The sequence below is a fragment of the Dreissena polymorpha genome, chromosome 1 (genome assembly GCF_020536995.1).
Source record: "Dreissena polymorpha isolate Duluth1 chromosome 1, UMN_Dpol_1.0, whole genome shotgun sequence".
In the NCBI taxonomy this organism is placed as follows: domain Eukaryota; kingdom Metazoa; phylum Mollusca; class Bivalvia; order Myida; family Dreissenidae; genus Dreissena; species Dreissena polymorpha.
This window is the reverse complement of record NC_068355.1, coordinates 57,801,440-57,820,051: the sequence shown is the minus strand read 5'-3', so window position 1 is coordinate 57,820,051 and position 18,612 is coordinate 57,801,440. Positions and strand designations below refer to the sequence as shown.

Genomic DNA, 18,612 nt, shown 5'->3' with positions numbered 1-18,612 from the left:
CCTTAGTCGATTTCGTCCGCCTTTTCAATTAAAAAGACCATTTATTGTATAAGCAAACCAAAATGACCGATATATATAATAAATGACGTCTTCGGTGATAGGTTTCTCTTCTGCAATGAGGACTATCGTCAGGCCCAACGGAATGATGGGTTGCATTTCATATGCAACACCGATGCGGATGAAGATGAACGAGCTCTCACCAACACTGACCAACAATCGATGGGCAACTCAATTTACGAGAACGCTTCAGTAATGATTATGAATTTCATTAAATGTGCATAACTATATTATACTCGATTGCCATGTAAGATAATACACATATTTCCAGAATGCTAACAAGAGTTCCACACTCTAGCGGTGTAGCGTGCGAAGTAAAAAAATGCGTTGTCACGCGACAGTCCTACAGTAAGGCAGTGACTTCCGTCTATGCTCCAAAGCGCACGTGCACCCAGCTGACCCGAAGCTTCCTCTTCGAGCGAAGTCTTTCACCATTGTAAGTTATTGTAAATGAAACGTAATGTTTTAACATATTTAAATTATTCATTAAAACATGGGAAGACAATATCAGCTTTTATGTAATTTTTCGTTTAAATGATGTCTCCAGTTAAGTTAAGGCGGAAAGTGTAGTCCCTGTCTAGCCCGTGCGAACTGCACAGGCTAATCTGGGACGACACTTTACGCACATGCATTATTCCCAGTAAAGCATTATCGTATTTATGTTTTGTTATAGGTCAAACAGCGTATCAAGGAACAGCATCATGCCCGGGCGATAAAGGTGTAACATAAAGTTTTCATTAATTAATATAATAAACAATTAGAGAAAATTACTGGCCTTTGACGGCTTTGTTACAAACACGCGTAAACGTTAAAGAGCGCCGTCTTGATTTTTCACACATGTAGGCAAGTTTGTAGCTTAAGTTGTCATTTATATATTAAAATGTTAAAAAGATAACAAATTTCGTTATATGTTTGCTTCACTGCTTTGATAATAAAATTTAGGGCGAACGGTCCCAGGGCGAACAGGATTTAGGGCGAACAGAAATTAGGGCGAACGGACACGGATTCCCAATCGCACATTCTCGGCCCTTTCCGTCAAACATCGGATAAGTACCTTAGTACAATCATGAATATAACAAGCTTTATCACTTCATATTATTCATTGAAATACACTTAAAATACATAAATGCATGTGTTTTTTTTCATTTTATATCTATTTCAATTGGGTATTTTGACTTTTTCAGGTAGAGAAATGTCTGCGACTAAGCCGAGGGCCACTGCATAAGAGTAATTGATTGCAAAACAGGTAGTAATACTAAATTATTATCATGTACACAAGCAAATAAGCAAATTAATGATGCTTAAGGTGTGAAATACTGCCATAATCAGGTTTGTGGTCACTCAAACCCTTGCCGTTGTGCAATTCCCCGTTCAGTTTGAATCTATAGTTCCGCGTCCCGACACGTAAAGCTCGTGCTTTGCTGGCAGTGGAAGTTGGCACTTAACAGGTTTATCCTTGTTCCTGAGCATGTATGCAGTACAGCTGAGTTAATTTGCTACTTGTAACCCTACAATTAGCTTGTGTTTGGTAGTGTTTTCTCACAATATGCTTACTGTTAATGTTCTGGCTTGAAAGGATGTCGCGTCGGACTTAAACATAGGATTGTTGTAGCAAGTGTCCCCTTCATCATTTACCTAAGAGGGATCTTTTTGCCAAAATTTGGCACTTTCAGCAACCAGTTTTGTTTTTTATTTGGTACATGCTTCTCTCATTCAGTGATGTAAGGGAAGTATTTCCCTTATTCGCGTGTCTTTGCATACAAAGGTGACATGGATCGATGATATTTGTTGTGTTGAGAATTCTGCGTGAAGCTGTGTGCCCAGAAGAAGTACTAGAAACCCCTTTCAGGAAGCCTACATTGGTCTGAGCTCCCTTTCTGGCCCTGCTAGTACATGCAACCTCATTGCTAAGCTTATAATGCTTGCCTACATATATGTATCTTGTTCATTTTAACCTTTCCTTCCGGTCTAAACCCCCAACATGAGCATTTTTTTTCTTTCGCTCGGTTATGAACCTCCATTTTGAACTGATTGCCACCATAAAAATAGTCAAAAGTACTTATTTTTTGCCTAAAATATAAAATGTTGTGTTCTCTTGAACCTCTAAATGAGAGCTGGCAGTGCATATTGACCATCTGCTGCAGTTTAAAGGCACCCATGACATTATATGCTAGAATATATAATTGGCTGCTGGTAAATAAAGGGGCTCCGAGCGACAAGGCGCTTTCAAGATTTCACACTTTTATTGTTGCGCAACAAAAAGTTATTGGAAGGTTATTGATTTCTACACTTCAAAGTATCTTTGATCTTTCATTTTTTCTAATTTGTTTATTGTTTTGGATGAAATTGGAATTTTTTTGCTTTGAAATTGACATTTTTGGGGTTATTTAAAAAAAAAACACAACTAAAAAGACATTATCAAAATTGCTTAGAGTGAAAATATCTAACAAATTCATTCTTTCCCCACCCCGCATAAGCCCCAGGTGCCTATCCATTTGGTTTGTTTTGGTATTTTGTTGCAGATATTGAAAACAACAGCTTTAAATCTTAAAGGGACATTTAAGCTTTAACAGGCCTAAAATCGCCTTCTTCGGACGGAAAACACCAGCGTGTGAAAATATGATATAAAATGGCCAAATGGACAGATAATCCAGCCAAACTTAATATATTGGTGCAATATGAATAGGAAGATAATAATATGCAAGAAAAACACATTTTAATCAGAATATATTTCTCCTTTAGGTTACAATATACTAAATCATTTTGGTGTTCAATGCTATACCCTCTAAAAAATGGAACGTCATTTATTTGAAGACACAATTCTCTGTATGTGCACTTGCCATGACTTTATTTTTGAATATTTCTGTGTGCATGTGGTAGGGAAAACATTGTTGTATACTACAAATTCAGTGTTTTGCTTATAGGGTGGAGACTACATGAGATTTTGACAGATGGCGGGAAACCCTCATCAACTGGAGATCAGCCGGTAAAAAGGTGGCCTTAAAACAGTGACCGTTGATTCGCGTCGAGTTCTTTCTTACATACTGCATGACCCATCTTTTTTATTGTTTAAATCCATTCGGCTTGGCGTGCTCTTTAAGAAAAGGTATGGGTATGGGGGTGTCTACGCGCAAAAGTTTGACTTTATTTTTCGTTGAAGTTGTTGATTTTACATTGAATTTGTTAAGGAAATCTTTTGGTATATTATAACCTAAACTAACTTAAGGTAAAAATGAAATATCATCTGCAAGTGCAAAATATGACTGGGAAAGCTGATTTTTGGTCATTTCTTAGCAAACGAGAAGATTATAAGGGCATTAAATGCATGAATTCAGATGATTTGACCTGGAATAGTTGTTTTTTAAGTTGACCCTCCACCCTTATATAGCCGAATAAGGGCTAAATTGCTTTCCAACTTAAATTCAAAGGCATATTGGTTGACCGTGAAGCATTAATGTGCTACATGAAGTCAGAATTCAACGCCTGGGTCTCCGTGATCCAGTAACGCAACAATAGCTTGTGCGTAAAGCATTAACATTCAAACAGAGCCCCATTTCGTAGACATGGAATGGCGGACATTTTTACAGTTTGGACAGTGCAGCAGATGCTTAGCTGAGCCAGCCTTCATATTTAGTACAATCATGAATATAACAAGCTTTATCACTTCATATTATTCATTGAAATACACTTAAAATACATAAATGCATGTGTTTTTTTCATTTTATATCTATTTCAATTGGGTATTTTGACTTTTTCAGGTAGAGAAATGTCTGCGACTAAGCCGAGGGCCACTGCATAAGAGTAATTGATTGCAAAACAGGTAGTAATACTAAATTATTATCATGTACACAAGCAAATAAGCAAATTAATGATGCTTAAGGTGTGAAATACTGCCATAATCAGGTTTGTGGTCACTCAAACCCTTGCCGTTGTGCAATTCCCCGTTCAGTTTGAATCTATAGTTCCGCATCCCGACACGTAAAGCTCGTGCTTTGCTGGCAGTGGAAGTTGGCACTTAACAGGTTTATCCTTGTTCCTGAGCATGTATGCAGTACAGCTGAGTTAATTTGCTACTTGTAACCCTACAATTAGCTTGTGTTTGGTAGTGTTTTCTCACAATATGCTTACTGTTAATGTTCTGGCTTGAAAGGATGTCGCGTCGGACTTAAACATAGGATTGTTGTAGCAAGTGTCCCCTTCATCATTTACCTAAGAGGGATCTTTTTGCCAAAATTGGCACTTTCAGCAACCAGTTTTGTTTTTTATTTGGTACATGCTTCTCTCATTCAGTGATGTAAGGGAAGTATTTCCCTTATTCGCGTGTCTTTGCATACAAAGGTGACATGGATCGATGATATTTGTTGTGTTGAGAATTCTGCGTGAAGCTGTGTGCCCAGAAGAAGTACTAGAAACCCCTTTCAGGAAGCCTACATTGGTCTGAGCTCCCTTTCTGGCCCTGCTAGTACATGCAACCTCATTGCTAAGCTTATAATGCTTGCCTACATATATGTATCTTGTTCATTTTAACCTTTCCTTCCGGTCTAAAACCCCCAACATGAGCATTTTTTTTCTTTCGCTCGGTTATGAACCTCCATTTTGAACTGATTGCCACCATAAAAATAGTCAAAAGTACTTATTTTTTGCCTAAAATATAAAATGTTGTGTTCTCTTGAACCTCTAAATGAGAGCTGGCAGTGCATATTGACCATCTGCTGCAGTTTAAAAGGCACCCATGACATTATATGCTAGAATATATAATTGGCTGCTGGTAAATAAAGGGGCTCCGAGCGACAAGGCGCTTTCAAGATTTCACACTTTTATTGTTGCGCAACAAAAAGTTATTGGAAGGTTATTGATTTCTACACTTCAAAGTATCTTTGATCTTTCATTTTTTCTAATTTGTTTATTGTTTTGGATGAAATTGGAATTTTTTTGCTTTGAAATTGACATTTTTGGGGTTATTTAAAAAAAAAACACAACTAAAAAGACATTATCAAAATTGCTTAGAGTGAAAATATCTAACAAATTCATTCTTTCCCCACCCCGCATAAGCCCCAGGTGCCTATCCATTTGGTTTGTTTTGGTATTTTGTTGCAGATATTGAAAACAACAGCTTTAAATCTTAAAGGGACATTTAAGCTTTAACAGGCCTAAAATCGCCTTCTTCGGACGGAAAACACCAGCGTGTGAAAATATGATATAAAATGGCCAAATGGACAGATAATCCAGCCAAACTTAATATATTGGTGCAATATGAATAGGAAGATAATAATATGCAAGAAAAACACATTTTAATCAGAATATATTTCTCCTTTATAAACTAACTTAAGGTAAAAATGAAATATCATCTGCAAGTGCAAAATATGACTGGGAAAGCTGATTTTTGGTCATTTCTTAGCAAACAAGAAGATTATAAGGGCATTAAATGCATGAATTCAGATGATTTGACCTGGAATAGTTGTTTTTTAAGTTGACCCTCCACCCTTATATAGCCGAATAAGGGCTAAATTGCTTTCCAACTTAAATTCAAAGGCATATTGGTTGACCGTGAAGCATTAATGTGCTACATGAAGTCAGAATTCAACGCCTGGGTCTCCGTGATCCAGTAACGCAACAATAGCTTGTGCGTAAAGCATTAACATTCAAACAGAGCCCCATTTCGTAGACATGGAATGGCGGACATTTTTACAGTTTGGACAGTGCAGCAGATGCTTAGCTGAGCCAGCCTTCATATTTAGTACAATCATGAATATAACAAGCTTTATCACTTCATATTATTCATTGAAATACACTTAAAATACATAAATGCATGTGTTTTTTTCATTTTATATCTATTTCAATTGGGTATTTTGACTTTTTCAGGTAGAGAAATGTCTGCGACTAAGCCGAGGGCCACTGCATAAGAGTAATTGATTGCAAAACAGGTAGTAATACTAAATTATTATCATGTACACAAGCAAATAAGCAAATTAATGATGCTTAAGGTGTGAAATACTGCCATAATCAGGTTTGTGGTCACTCAAACCCTTGCCGTTGTGCAATTCCCCGTTCAGTTTGAATCTATAGTTCCGCGTCCCGACACGTAAAGCTCGTGCTTTGCTGGCAGTGGAAGTTGGCACTTAACAGGTTTATCCTTGTTCCTGAGCATGTATGCAGTACAGCTGAGTTAATTTGCTACTTGTAACCCTACAATTAGCTTGTGTTTGGTAGTGTTTTCTCACAATATGCTTACTGTTAATGTTCTGGCTTGAAAGGATGTCGCGTCGGACTTAAACATAGGATTGTTGTAGCAAGTGTCCCCTTCATCATTTACCTAAGAGGGATCTTTTTGCCAAAATTTGGCACTTTCAGCAACCAGTTTTGTTTTTTATTTGGTACATGCTTCTCTCATTCAGTGATGTAAGGGAAGTATTTCCCTTATTCGCGTGTCTTTGCATACAAAGGTGACATGGATCGATGATATTTGTTGTGTTGAGAATTCTGCGTGAAGCTTTGTGCCCAGAAGAAGTACTAGAAACCCCTTTCAGGAAGCCTACATTGGTCTGAGCTCCCTTTCTGGCCCTGCTAGTACATGCAACCCTCATTGCTAAGCTTATAATGCTTGCCTACATATATGTATCTTGTTCATTTTAACCTTTCCTTCCGGTCTAAACCCCCAACATGAGCATTTTTTTCTTTCGCTCGGTTATGAACCTCCATTTTGAACTGATTGCCACCATAAAAATAGTCAAAAGTACTTATTTTTTGCCTAAAATATAAAATGTTGTGTTCTCTTGAACCTCTAAATGAGAGCTGGCAGTGCATATTGACCATCTGCTGCAGTTTAAAGGCACCCATGACATTATATGCTAGAATATATAATTGGCTGCTGGTAAATAAAGGGGCTCCGAGCGACAAGGCGCTTTCAAGATTTCACACTTTTATTGTTGCGCAACAAAAAGTTATTGGAAGGTTATTGATTTCTACACTTCAAAGTATCTTTGATCTTTCATTTTTTCTAATTTGTTTATTGTTTTGGATGAAATTGGAATTTTTTTGCTTTGAAATTGACATTTTTGGGGTTATTTAAAAAAAAAACTAAAAAGACATTATCAAAATTGCTTAGAGTGAAAATATCTAACAAATTCATTCTTTCCCCACCCCGCATAAGCCCCAGGTGCCTATCCATTTGGTTTGTTTTGGTATTTTGTTGCAGATATTGAAAACAACAGCTTTAAATCTTAAAGGGACATTTAAGCTTTAACAGGCCTAAAATCGCCTTCTTCGGACGGAAAACACCGAGTGTGAAAATATGATATAAAATGGCCAAATGGACAGATAATCCAGCCAAACTTAATATATTGGTGCAATATGAATAGGAAGATAATAATATGCAAGAAAAACACATTTTAATCAGAATATATTTCTCCTTTAGGTTACAATATACTAAATCATTTTGGTGTTCAATGCTATACCCTCTAAAAAATGGAACGTCATTTATTTGAAGACACAATTCTCTGTATGTGCACTTGCCATGACTTATTTTTGAATATTTCTGTGTGCATGTGGTAGGGAAAACATTGTTGTATACTACAAATTCAGTGTTTTGCTTATAGGGTGGAGACTACATGAGATTTTGACAGATGGCGGGAAACCCTCATCAACTGGAGATCAGCCGGTAAAAAGGTGGCCTTAAAACAGTGACCGTTGATTCGCGTCGAGTTCTTTCTTACATACTGCATGACCCATCTTTTTTATTGTTTAAATCCATTTGGCTTGGCGTGCTCTTTAAGAAAAGGTATGGGTATGGGGGTGTCTACGCGCAAAAGTTTGACTTTATTTTTCGTTGAAGTTGTTGATTTTACATTGAATTTGTTAAGGAAATCTTTTGGTATATTATAACCTAAACTAACTTAAGGTAAAAATGAAATATCATCTGCAAGTGCAAAATATGACTGGGAAAGCTGATTTTTGGTCATTTCTTAGCAAACGAGAAGATTATAAGGGCATTAAATGCATGAATTCAGATGATTTGACCTGGAATAGTTGTTTTTTAAGTTGACCATCCACCCTTATATAGCCGAATAAGGGCTAAATTGCTTTCCAACTTAAATTCAAAGGCATATTGGTTGACCGTGAAGCATTAATGTGCTACATGAAGTCAGAATTCAACGCCTGGGTCTCCGTGATCCAGTAACGCAACAATAGCTTGTGCGTAAAGCATTAACATTCAAACAGAGCCCCATTTCGTAGACATGGAATGGCGGACATTTTTACAGTTTGGACAGTGCAGCAGATGCTTAGCTGAGCCAGCCTTCATATTTAGTACAATCATGAATATAACAAGCTTTATCACTTCATATTATTCATTGAAATACACTTAAAATACATAAATGCATGTGTTTTTTTCATTTTATATCTATTTCAATTGGGTATTTTGACTTTTTCAGGTAGAGAAATGTCTGCGACTAAGCCGAGGGCCACTGCATAAGAGTAATTGATTGCAAAACAGGTAGTAATACTAAATTATTATCATGTACACAAGCAAATAAGCAAATTAATGATGCTTAAGGTGTGAAATACTGCCATAATCAGGTTTGTGGTCACTCAAACCCTTGCCGTTGTGCAATTCCCCGTTCAGTTTGAATCTATAGTTCCGCGTCCCGACACGTAAAGCTCGTGCTTTGCTGGCAGTGGAAGTTGGCACTTAACAGGTTTATCCTTGTTCCTGAGCATGTATGCAGTACAGCTGAGTTAATTTGCTACTTGTAACCCTACAATTAGCTTGTGTTTGGTAGTGTTTTCTCACAATATGCTTACTGTTAATGTTCTGGCTTGAAAGGATGTCGCGTCGGACTTAAACATAGGATTGTTGTAGCAAGTGGCCCCTTCATCATTTACCTAAGAGGGATCTTTTTGCCAAAATTTGGCACTTTCAGCAACCAGTTTTGTTTTTTATTTGGTACATGCTTCTCTCATTCAGTGATGTAAGGGAAGTATTTCCCTTATTCGCGTGTCTTTGCATACAAAGGTGACATGGATCGATGATATTTGTTGTGTTGAGAATTCTGCGTGAAGCTGTGTGCCCAGAAGAAGTACTAGAAACCCCTTTCAGGAAGCCTACATTGGTCTGAGCTCCCTTTCTGGCCCTGCTAGTACATGCAACCTCATTGCTAAGCTTATAATGCTTGCCTACATATATGTATCTTGTTCATTTTAACCTTTCCTTCCGGTCTAAACCCCCAACATGAGCATTTTTTTCTTTCGCTCGGTTATGAACCTCCATTTTGAACTGATTGCCACCATAAAAATAGTCAAAAGTACTTATTTTTTGCCTAAAATATAAAATGTTGTGTTCTCTTGAACCTCTAAATGAGAGCTGGCAGTGCATATTGACCATCTGCTGCAGTTTAAAGGCACCCATGACATTATATGCTAGAATATATAATTGGCTGCTGGTAAATAAAGGGGCTCCGAGCGACAAGGCGCTTTCAAGATTTCACACTTTTATTGTTGCGCAACAAAAAGTTATTGGAAGGTTATTGATTTCTACACTTCAAAGTATCTTTGATCTTTCATTTTTTCTAATTTGTTTATTGTTTTGGATGAAATTGGAATTTTTTTGCTTTGAAATTGACATTTTTGGGGTTATTTAAAAAAAAAACACAACTAAAAAGACATTATCAAAATTGCTTAGAGTGAAAATATCTAACAAATTCATTCTTTCCCCACCCCGCATAAGCCCCAGTGCCTATCCATTTGGTTTGTTTTGGTATTTTGTTTGCAGATATTGAAAACAACAGCTTTAAATCTTAAAGGGACATTTAAGCTTTAACAGGCCTAAAATCGCCTTCTTCGGACGGAAAACACCAGCGTGTGAAAATATGATATAAAATGGCCAAATGGACAGATAATCCAGCCAAACTTAATATATTGGTGCAATATGAATAGGAAGATAATAATATGCAAGAAAAACACATTTTAATCAGAATATATTTCTCCTTTAAAACTAACTTAAGGTAAAAATGAAATATCATCTGCAAGTGCAAAATATGACTGGGAAAGCTGATTTTTGGTCATTTCTTAGCAAACGAGAAGATTATAAAGGGCATTAAATGCATGAATTCAGATGATTTGACCTGGAATAGTTGTTTTTTAAGTTGACCATCCACCCTTATATAGCCGAATAAGGGCTAAATTGCTTTCCAACTTAAATTCAAAGGCATATTGGTTGACCGTGAAGCATTAATGTGCTACATGAAGTCAGAATTCAACGCCTGGGTCTCCGTGATCCAGTAACGCAACAATAGCTTGTGCGTAAAGCATTAACATTCAAACAGAGCCCCATTTCGTAGACATGGAATGGCGGACATTTTTACAGTTTGGACAGTGCAGCAGATGCTTAGCTGAGCCAGCCTTCATATTTAGTACAATCATGAATATAACAAGCTTTAATCACTTCATATTATTCATTGAAATACACTTAAAATACATAAATGCATGTGTTTTTTTCATTTATATCTATTTCAATTGGGTATTTTGACTTTTTCAGGTAGAGAAATGTCTGCGACTAAGCCGAGGGCCACTGCATAAGAGTAATTGATTGCAAAACAGGTAGTAATACTAAATTATTATCATGTACACAAGCAAATAAGCAAATTAATGATGCTTAAGGTGTGAAATACTGCCATAATCAGGTTGTGGTCACTCAAACCCTTGCCGTTGTGCAATTCCCCGTTCAGTTTGAATCTATAGTTCCGCGTCCCGACACGTAAAGCTCGTGCTTTGCTGGCAGTGGAAGTTGGCACTAACAGGTTTATCCTTGTTCCTGAGCATGTATGCAGTACAGCTGAGTTAATTTGCTACTTGTAACCCTACAATTAGCTTGTGTTTGGTAGTGTTTTCTCACAATATGCTTACTGTTAATGTTCTGGCTTGAAAGGATGTCGCGTCGGACTTAAACATAGGATTGTTGTAGCAAGTGGCCCCTTCATCATTTACCTAAGAGGGATCTTTTGCCAAAAATTTGGCCTTTCAGCAACCAGTTTTGTTTTTTATTTGGTACAATGCTTCTCTCATTCAGTGATGTAAGGGAAGTATTTCCCTTATTTCGCGTGTCTTTGCATACAAAGGTGACATGGATCGATGATATTTGTTGTGTTGAGAATTCTGCGTGAAGCTGTGTGCCCAGAAGAAGTACTAGAAACCCCTTTCAGGGAAGCCTACATTGGTCTGAGCTCCCTTTCTGGCCCTGCTAGTACATGCAAACCTCATTGCTAAGCTTATAATGCTTGCCTACATATATGTATCTTGTTCATTTTATTAACCTTTCCTTCCGGTCTAAACCCCCAACATGAGCATTTTTTTCTTCGCTCGGTTATGAACCTCCATTTTGAACTGATTGCCACCATAAAAATAGTCAAAAGTACTTATTTTTTGCCTAAAATATAAAATGTTGTGTTCTCTTGAACCTCTAAATGAGAGCTGGCAGTGCATATTGACCATCTGCTGCAGTTTAAAGGCACCCATGACATTATATGCTAGAAATTATATATTGGCTGCTGGTAAATAAAGGGGCTCCGAGCGACAAGGCGCTTTCAAGATTTCACACTTTTATTGTTGCGCAACAAAAAGTTATTGGAAGGTTATTGATTTCTACACTTCAAGTAATCTTTGATCTTTCATTTTTTCTAATTTGTTTATTGTTTGGGATGAAATTGGAATTTTTTTGCTTTGAAATTGACATTTTTGGGGTTATTTAAAAAAAAAAACACAACTAAAAAGACATTATCAAATTGCTTAGAGTGAAAATATCTAACAAATTCATTCTTTCCCCACCCCGCATAAGCCCCAGGTGCCTATCCATTTGGTTTGTTTTGGTATTTTGTTGCAGATATTGAAAACAACAGCTTTAAATCTTAAAGGGACATTTAAGCTTTAACAGGCCTAAATCGCCTTCTTCGGACGGAAAACACCAGCGTGTGAAAATATGATATAAAATGGCCAAATGGACAGATAATCCAGCCAAACTTAATATATTGGTGCAATATGAATAGGAAGATAATAATATGCAAGAAAAACACATTTAATCAGAATATATTTCTCCTTTAAACTAACTTAAGGTAAAAATGAAATATCATCTGCAAGTGCAAAATATGACTGGGAAAGCTGATTTTTGGTCATTTCTTAGCAACGAGAAGATTATAAGGGCATTAAATGCATGAATTCAGATGATTTGACCTGGAATAGTTGTTTTTTAAGTTGACCCTCCACCCTTATATAGCCGAATAAGGGCTAAATTGCTTTCCAACTTAAATTCAAAGGCATATTGGTTGACCGTGAAGCATTAATGTGCTACATGAAGTCAGAATTCAACGCCTGGGTCTCCGTGATCCAGTAACGCAACAATAGCTTGTGCGTAAAGCATTAACATTCAAACAGAGCCCCATTTCGTAGACATGGAATGGCGGACATTTTTACAGTTTGGACAGTGCAGCAGATGCTTAGCTGAGCCAGCCTTCATATTTAGTACAATCATGAATATAACAAGCTTTATCACTTCATATTATTCATTGAAATACACTTAAAATACATAAATGCATGTGTTTTTTTTCATTTTATATCTATTTCAATGGGTATTTTGACTTTTTCAGGTAGAGAAATGTCTGCGACTAAGCCGAGGGCCACTGCATAAGAGTAATTGATTGCAAAACAGTAGTAATACTAAATTATTATCATGTACACAAGCAAATAAGCAAATTAATGATGCTTAAGGTGTGAAATACTGCCATAATCAGGTTTGTGGTCACTCAAACCCTTGCCGTTGTGCAATTCCCCGTTCAGTTTTGAATCTATAGTTCCGCGTCCCGACACGTAAAGCTCGTGCTTTGCTGGCAGTGGAAGTTGGCACTTAACCAGGTTTATCCTTGTTCCTGAGCATGTATGCAGTACAGCTGAGTTAATTTGCTACTTGTAACCCTACAATTAGCTTGTGTTTGGTAGTGTTTTCTCACAATATGCTTACTGTTATGTTCTGGGCTTGAAAGGATGTCGCGTCGGACTTAAACATAGGATTGTTGTAGCCAAGTGTCCCCTTCATCATTTACCTAAGAGGGATCTTTTTGCCAAAATTTGGCACTTTCAGCAACCAGTTTTGTTTTTTATTTGGTACATGCTTCTCTCATTCAGTGATGGAAGGGAAGTATTTCCCTTATTCCGCTGGTCTTTGCATACAAAGGTGACATGGATCGATGATATTTGTTGTGTTGAGAATTCTGCGTGAAGCTGTGTGTCCAGAAGAAGTACTAGAAACCCCTTTCAGGAAGCCTACATTGGTCTGAGCTCCCTTTCTGGCCCTGCTAGTACATGCAACCTCATTGCTAAGCTTATAATGCTTGCCTACATATATGTATCTTGTTCATTTTAACCTTTCCTTCCGGTCTAAACCCCCAACATGAGCATTTTTTTCTTTCGCTCGGTTATGAACCTCCATTTTGAACTGATTGCCACCATAAAAATAGTCAAAAGTACTTATTTTTTGCCTAAAATATAAAATGTGTGTTCTCTTGAACCTCTAAATGAGAGCTGGCAGTGCATATTGACCATCTGCTGCAGTTTAAAAGGCACCCATGACATTTATGCTAGAATATATAATTGGCTGCTGGTAAATAAAGGGGCTCCGAGCGACAAGGCTCTTTCAAGATTTTCACACTTTTATTGTTGCGCACAAAAAGTTATTGGAAGGTTATTGATTTCTACACCTTCAAAGTATCTTTGAGTCTTTCATTTTTTCTAATTTGTTTATTGTTTTGGATGAAATTGGAATTTTTTTGCTTTGAAAATTGACATTTTTTTGGGGTTATTTAAAAAAAAAAACACAACTAAAAAGACATTATCAAAATTGCTTAGAGTGAAAAATATCTAACAATTCATTCTTTCCCCACCCCGCATAAGCCCCAGGGTGCCTATCCATTTGGTTTTGGTTTTGTATTTTGTTGCAGATATTGAAACAACATCTTTAAATCTAAAGGGACATTTAAGCTTTAACAGGCCTAAAATCGCCTTCTTCTTGCCGGACGGAAAACACCAGCGTGTGAAAATATGATATATAAATGGCCAAATGGACGATAATCCAGCCAAACTTAATATATTGGTTGCAATATGAATAGGAAGATAATAATATGCAAGAAAAACACATTTAATCAGAATATATTTCTCCTTTAGGTTAGCAATATACTAAATCATTTTGGTGTTCAATGCTATACCCTCTAAAAAATGGAACGTCATTTATTTGAAGACACAATTCTCTGTATGTTGCACTTGCCATGACTTTATTTTTGAATATTTCTGTGTGCATGTGGGTAGGGAAAACATTGTTGTATACTACAAATTCAGTGTTTTGCTTATAGGGTGGAGACTACATGAGATTTGACAGATGGCGGGAAACCCTCATCAACTGGAGATCAGCCGGTAAAAAGGTGGCCTTAAAACAGTGACCGTTGATTCGCGTCGAGTTCTTTCTTTCTACATACTGCATGACCCATCTTTTTTATTGTTTAAATCCATTCGGCTTGGCGTGCTCTTTAAGAAAGGTATGGTATGGGGGTGTCTACCGCAAAGTTTGACTTTATTTTTCGTTGAAGTTGTTGATTTTACATTGAATTTGTTAAGGAAATCTTTTGGTATATTATAACCTAACTAACTTAGGTAAAAATGAAATATCATCTGCAAGTGCAAAATATGACTGGGAAAGCTGATTTTTGGTCATTTCTTAGCAACGAGAAGATTATAAGGGCATTAAATGCATGAATTCAGATGATTTGACCTGGAATAGTTGTTTTTTTAAGTGACCCTCCACCCTTATATAGCCGAATAAGGGCTAAATTGCTTTCCAACTTAAATTCAAAGGCATATTGGTTGACCGTGAGCATTAATGTGCTACATGAAGTCAGAATTCAACGCCTGGGTCTCCGTGATCCAGTAACGCAACAATAGCTTGTGCGTAAAGCATTAACATTCAAACAGAGCCCCATTCGTAGACATGGAATGGCGGACATTTTTACAGTTTGGACAGTGCAGCAGATGCTTAGCTGAGCCAGCCTTCATATTTAGTACAATCATGAATATAACAAGCTTTATCACTTCATATTATTCATTGAAATACACTTAAAATACATAAATGCATGTGTTTTTTTTCATTTTATATCTATTTCAATTGGGTATTTTGACTTTTTCAGGTAGAGAAATGTCTGCGACTAAGCCGAGGGCCACTGCATAAGAGTAATTGATTGCAAAACAGGTAGTAATACTAAATTATTATCATGTACACAAGCAAATAAGCAATTAATGATGCTTAAGGTGTGAAATACTGCCATAATCAGGTTTGTGGTCACTCAAACCCTTGCCGTTGTGCAATTCCCCGTTCAGTTTGAATCTATAGTTCCGCGTCCCGACACGTAAAGCTCGTGCTTTGCTGGCAGTGGAAGTTGGCACTTACAGGTTTATCCTTGTTCCTGAGCATGTATGCAGTACAGCTGAGTTAATTGCTACTTGTAACCTACAATTAGCTTGTGTTTGGTATGTTTTCTCACAATATGCTTACTGTTAATGTTCTGGCTTGAAAGGATGTCGCGTCGGACTTAAACATAGGATTGTTGTAGCAAGTGTCCCCTTCATCATTTACCTAAGAGGGATCTTTTTGCCAAAATTTGGCACTTTCAGCAACCAGTTTTGTTTTTTATTTGGTACATGCTTCTCTCATTCAGTGATGTAAGGGAAGTATTTCCTTATTCGCGTGTCTTGCATACAAAGGTGACATGGATCGATGATATTTGTTGTGTTGAGAATTCTGCGTGAAGCTGTGTGCCCAGAAGAAGTACTAGAAACCCCTTTCAGGAAGCCTACATTGATCTGAGCTCCCTTTCTGGCCCTGCTAGTACATGGAACCTCATTGCTAAGCTTATAATGCTTGCCTACATATATGTATCTTGTTCATTTAACCTTTCCTTCCGGTCTAAACCCCCAACATGAGCATTTTTTTCTTTCGCTCGGTTATGAACCTCCATTTTTGAACTGATTGCCACCATAAAAATAGTCAAAAGTACTTATTTTTTGCCTAAAATATAAAATGTTGTGTTCTCTTGAACCTCTAAATGAGAGCTGGCAGTGCATATTGACCATCTGCTGCAGTTTTAAAGGCACCCATGACATTATATGCTAGAATATATCATTGGCTGCTGGTAAATAAAGGGGCTCCGAGCGACAAGGCGCTTTCAAGATTTCACACTTTTATTGTTGCGCAACAAAAAGTTATTGGAAGGTTATTGATTTCTACACTTCAAAGTATCTTTGATCTTTCATTTTTTCTAATTTGTTTATTGTTTTGGATGAAATTGGATTTTTTTTGCTTTGAAATTGACATTTTTGGGGTTATTTAAAAAAAACACAACTAAAAAGACATTATCAAAATTGCTTAGAGTGAAAATATCTAACAAATTCATTCTTTCCCCACCCCGCATAAGCCCCAGGTGCCTATCCATTTGGTTTGTTTTGGTATTTTGTTGCAGATATTGAAAACACAGCTTTAAATCTTAAGGGACATTTAAGCTTTAACAGGCCTAAAATCGCCTTCTTCGGACGGAAACACCAGCGTGTGAAAATATGATATAAAATGGCCAAATGGACAGATAATCCAGCCAAACTTAATATATTGGTGCAATATAATAGGAAGATAATAATATGCAGAAAAACACATTTTAATCAGAATATATTTCTCCTTAGGTTACAATATACTAAATCATTTTGGTGTTCAAATGCTATACCCTCTAAAAAATGGAACGTCATTTATTTGAAGACACAATTCTCTGTATGTGCACTTGCCATGACTTTATTTTTGAATATTTCTGTGTGCATGTGGTAGGGAAAACATTGTTTGTATACTACAAATTCAGTGTTTTGCTTATAGGGAGAGACTACATGAGATTTGACAGATGGCGGGAAACCCTCTCAACTGGAGATCAGCCGGTAAAAGGTGGCCTTAAAACAGTGACGTTGATTCGCGTCGAGTTCTTTCTTACATACTGCATGACCTCTTTTTTTATTGTTTAAATCCATTCGGCTTGGCGTGCTCTTTAGAAAAGGTAGGGTATGGGGGTGTCTACGCGCAAAATTTGACTTTATTTTTCGTTGAAGTTGTTGAATTTACATTGAATTTGTTTAAGGAAATCTTTTGGTATATTATAACCTAAACTAACTTTAGGTAAAAATGAAATATCATCTGCAAGTGCAATATGACTGGGAAAGCTGATTTTTGGTCATTTCTTAGCAAACGAGAAGATTATAAGGGCATTAAATGCATGAATTCAGATGATTTGACCTGGAATAGTTGTTTTTTAGTTGACCTCTCCACCCTATATAGCCGAATAAGGGCTAAATTGCTTTCCAACTTAAATTCAAAGGCATATTGGTTGACCGTGTAGCATAATGTGCTACATGAAGTCAGAATTCAACGCTGGGTCTCCGTGATCCAGTAACGCAACAATAGCTTGTGCGTAAAGCATTACCATTCAAACAGAGCCCCATTCGTAGACATGGAATGGCGGACATTTTTACAGTTTGGACAGTGCAGCAGATGCTTAGCTGAGCCAGCCTCCATATTTAGTACAATCATGATATAACAAGCTTTATCACTTCATATTATTCATTGAAATACACTTAAATACATAAATGCATGTGTTTTTTTTCATTTTATATCTATTTCAATTGGGTATTTTGACTTTTTCAGGTAGAGGAATGTCTGCGACTAAGCCGAGGGCCACTGCATAAGGGTAATTGATGCAAAAACGGTAAGTAATACTAAATTATTATCATGTACACAAGCAAATAAGCAAATTAATGATGCTTAAGGTGTGAAATACTGCATAATCAGGTTTGTGGTCACTCAAACCCTTGCCGTTGTGCAATTCCCCGTTCATTTTGAATCTATAGTTCCGCGTCCCGACACGTAAAGCTCGTGCTTTGCTGGCAGCGGAAGTTGGCACTTAACAGGTTTATCCTTGTTCCTGAGCATGTATGCAGTACAGCTGAGTTAATTTGCTACTTTAACCCTACAATTAGCTTGTTTTTGGTAGTGTTTTCTCACAAATGCTTACTGTTAATGTTCTGGCTTGAAAGGATGTCGCGTCGGACTTAAACATAGGATTGTTGTAGCAAGTGTCCCCCTTCATCATTTACCTAAGAGGGATCTTTTTGCCAAAATTTGGCACTTTCATCAGCAACCAGTTTTGTTTTTTATTTGGTACATGCTTCTCTCATTCAGTGATGTAAGGGAAGTATTTCCTTATTCGCGTTGTCTTTGCATACAAAGGTGACATGGATCGATGATATTTGTTGTGTTGAGAATTCTGCGTGAACTGTGTGCCCAGAAGAAGAGTACTAGAAACCCCTTTCAGGAAGCCTACATTGGTCTGAGCTCCTTTCTCTGGGCCTGCTAGTACATGCAACCTCATTGCTAAGCTTATAATGCTTGCCTACATTATGTATCTTGTTCATTTTAACCTTTCTTCCGGTCTAAACCCC

The 18,612-nt window shown here is 37.1% G+C and overlaps 1 long non-coding RNA gene across 8 annotated transcripts; it reads left to right on the top strand.

Moving 5' to 3' along the window:
* Positions 1–1,178: 1,178 nt before the first annotated feature.
* On the top strand, positions 1,179–15,341 carry LOC127881863 (uncharacterized). 8 transcript variants are annotated; one of them, XR_008050322.1, is made up of 6 exons: positions 1,179–1,303; positions 2,982–3,043; positions 5,920–5,981; positions 7,653–7,714; positions 10,589–10,650; positions 14,445–14,461. It is a non-coding gene; the product is annotated as an uncharacterized LOC127881863 (long non-coding RNA). The 8 variants fall into 8 exon arrangements; XR_008050324.1 differs by lacking the exon at positions 10,589–10,650 and adding an exon at positions 8,487–8,548; XR_008050325.1 differs by lacking the exon at positions 5,920–5,981 and adding an exon at positions 3,816–3,877.
* Positions 15,342–18,612: the final 3,271 nt, after the last annotated feature.